We start from the raw sequence: 3,691 nt of genomic DNA, 5'->3' as shown, positions 1-3,691 counted from the left end.
TTGTTTCTTATGCCCCCAATACCTTTAAACCTTAAGAATGGTTTCACAATGATCTTTCTTTATGAACAGACATAACACGAAATTCTGTACTGCACTTTTGTGTGTACTCGCTCCAGTGAGCCACAGCTCATTTCACCACACAGAACCATCAGAGAGCATTTACTTTTACTGAGCAATGCAAGCACAGTGCCAGGAGAAAGTCAAGTACATGTGTTTTGCCTCCAGGATGAGATTGTTGATACACACTCAAACTTGCAGATCTCTTGTGAATCAACATCATACACCTTGCCCAGGCATTGGCTGGATTTATGTGAACATGTTGGGAAAGTGGCCAAGACAGCCACTTCCAAGAGWAGTTCTTCCTTGGCCTGACAAAACTGCACTGCTCAGTACAGGAGAAAACAGAAAAACCAGAACTAAGATGGATTTCATGTTTTTCTGAACACTTGCACAAGGAAAACACCAGCTATGCTCATCAGTATTTCTTTGGACATTCTTAAACTTACTCAACTTGAAAGGAGTTTTTGTTCATGTCAACTGTCGTCAGACCAGATTAAAACTGATCTCTGCATGGAGACTGAATGGCTCCAGAGACAAGTTTAAATCTGGGGGYCCAAAGCTGTTGTGGTAGAAGCTGCAAAAATCCAAGACTCAAGCTGAGAGTTCGTCTGCACTGATTGCAAGTCACCCTCAAGAGCAAAGCTGAGAGTGAGCAGATCCCAGCTATACTTAGCTGCTTCCTCACAGTGGAATCAATTCACTGCACATCCCCCCCACATACATTCCCTCAACTCTGTACATCGTGCTTTTTTATAGCCATAAAAGGCACTTTTAAAGAAAATGGAGACTGAGAAAATGAGTGGAGTCAGAAGCCAATTGCCTGGATCTCCTCTTCACTAACGAGATGCTAGATTAAAGTAATTCTCCCTTTCCCCTTAGCTAAGCTGCCTTTCAGAAAACATATGTTCTGAATTTCTGGGGTGCTGAGTGAGAAGAGCAACGTGCCAGAATTCAGCTCTCCTTTAAAACAACTCATTTAAATGTAAACATATAGAATACTGAAGTCAATCTTTTAATTAACACTGGCATCATTACTATGAAAATGAAAGACTCAACTGGCAAAAAAAACCAACCTTATTAACAGTCTTCTGTGTGAATAATTAMGCCATAGCTAAGCTTGCACTGGAACCCTTTTGTCAGGCTGCAATTACAGTCACCAGCAAAATGTCTCCAAGAAGTTTTACATACTAATGTTAATACACTTCTTCTAGACAAAGAGGGAGGATGAGAACTGGTATAAACTAAACTAGTACAGCACTCCCCGCAGAGGCAGGTTACTGCCATGCAGCAGAGATCCCATACTGTTAAACAAATACCCATCCACACCATCTGAATCTTGTGGCAAAAGGTGAAAGACAGCAATTCATGACTGGATAGYAGTTTTTAAAATAAGTATTCTTTCATGCATTTGCATCTTACTGCCTGTGAGTTATTAATGTATTAAACTATTTGGAAGCAGAGGGATTCAATACAACATTGTAAGTTGTTATAAAATATTTGTATTTACATCAAGTTGTAGCTTTGCATCATTATTTTATTGGTTAATGAGTTTTATGTGACTGGCTAGTCTAGGCTAAAGRCATTGATGAAGTCTGGTAACAAATCAAAGCTGCCATTTCAGGGCCTATTTACTTTGGGCACTCAGCACAAAAATGTTAAGATAAAGATTCAAATCCACAATTATGTGGTTTTGTTCAAAGTACACTAAAGTGTGTTTTGATAATCCTTTCCCTTAAAAGTTACAAGGTTTTTTACAACTCAAGCATGAAAGTTATACACAGGAAACAGAGTCATGTATGATTGTGTGCGGGAAGTACAATATGCTATACAAGAAATTCTATTGAGAAAAACCAAATAAAAAAAAGTCAAATTCAAAGAGAATGATTCCCAAAGCTTCCTGGATGTCTTCAAAAATATCAAACATTTTGGTTCCAACAATCTCCAGAGTTACTTTAACTATAACTTTGCTGTTATACACGCAAACCAACTTTGTGTGATTTCACATGAGTCCTAAGAAAAAACTTTCACTTTATGTCGTTACTGAGCGTCACAAGAGTGCAAAAAGCAAACACAGTACCTAAARTGAAAACTCAGTCATCCCTTAAAATTCCCAACACCTATTCACAGTAAGGTGAAAAAATGGCACTATGTCCAGAGCTTGTGTAAGTTGAGCACAGTTCCACTGGAAGCATTCAAGAAGCTCCAGCACAGCCACATCCATTCGCTCAGGCTGAGCTGTGACCTCAGCACGATAATATCCCTGTGATAACTCACAGTGAAGATCTAAAGCACTCAAAGAAATGAAACAATAAATGGCCAAAGTCCCGTAAGACTTGAGGGAGCATGTGCTGCCAAAAAAGGCAGTTTTATTTCCATTTCTCGGCGCTGGGAAGACACAAGCAACCAAGAATGGACAACTGGAGTCTGTTAAGACAGTCAGCAGTCGCTGTAATGAAATCCTCACGGCCAAAACCAGAACTGTGGGGTATTTTGGTATTGTTTGATTTTGCTTTTAAGTGTTTGTGCTTGTCTGGATGAAGCTAAAAAATGCCTGTTAGTGCTGCAATCTCTAGCAATTTCTGAGCCATCAGGCAGTTGCCTGCCAATAATACAAATGCTAAAAGCATTTGACAAGGGAACAAAAGGCACAAGCAATGATATGCAGATGGGTTTTGGAACTAAAGGCCAGAAAGTCTACCAGACAAGCCCTTTAAGTTGGCCAATTTGAATGAGAGCACAACTTTTTCCTGGACTTCTTATTATCAGTTGAACCATCTCTGTTTTGCATCCCAGCAGGAGCAGTCCCATTGGTCCCAGCTATAAGCAAGCAATACAGCAGAAATATCTATCAGCTCCAAAGTGTTTTATCTGTAAATACCCTRAAGTCCTTCACTGCACAGGCACTCTGCTGACCTGCTCACAACTTCTTGCCCACTAGGACCCCAGATCTTTTTTGTTAAGCTGTTTCTTAGTTCAGTCAGACCCAGCACACRCATGGGATTATTCTGTTCCAGAATCAGGACTTTGCACTTGCCCTTATCCCATTCTCTCCTTCAATTCAATCCAAACTATCTGTAGCAATAACAACATGCCCTAAACCCCACCGCAATGTGGCAAAAATGCATCCTACTTTTGYAGTAGTGGTGCCAACACTAAGGTCTCTCAATTACAAAAGACCAATCACTAGAYAAATAACAGCTTTCTCAAACTCAGCTGAAGCAAGTGATCTGGTGAAACAGCAACACTAAGCTGGTATCATCACTCTAATTTAATATTAAATCTCATATGTCACAGCAATGATAAACAAATTACTGGACCACAATGAGAGGGTGGTCCAGTTAATCCTAAATCCACGTGTTAGAGCTATTACACTGAGTGATTGGGGCTGGTAACACTGAGTTCAGGACAAAGTATAAAACATGACACAGGCTTTGGCTTTTTGGTTTCTTTGGTTTTCTTTGGGTCTTTTGTGTTTTTTCATATAGATTTTTTGTCTTTTTTTTTTTTTTTTTTTTTTTTTTTACCCTAAGGCTGAAGTCATCTTTTGGTCTTGGTTTTAAATACTTTACAGATTTTTTTTAATCTACCTATTTAATTAACAAATGAATCTAGTTACATCTCATGGTATATC

The 3,691-nt window shown here is 39.1% G+C and overlaps 1 protein-coding gene across 5 annotated transcripts in view; it reads right to left on the bottom strand.

The window, feature by feature from the left end:
* PLEKHG1 (pleckstrin homology and RhoGEF domain containing G1) overlaps positions 1-3,691 on the bottom strand; it is a 123,923-nt gene that overhangs the window by 20,676 nt on the left and 99,556 nt on the right. The gene's annotated exons all lie outside the window — the stretch shown is intronic.

Source organism: Malurus melanocephalus, unplaced genomic scaffold (genome assembly GCF_030028575.1).
Source record: "Malurus melanocephalus ecotype Western Australia unplaced genomic scaffold, MMel_1.1 scaffold_264, whole genome shotgun sequence".
Classification (NCBI taxonomy): domain Eukaryota; kingdom Metazoa; phylum Chordata; class Aves; order Passeriformes; family Maluridae; genus Malurus; species Malurus melanocephalus.
The sequence above is the reverse complement of the archived record's forward strand: the minus strand, read 5'-3'. Positions and strand labels throughout refer to the sequence as shown.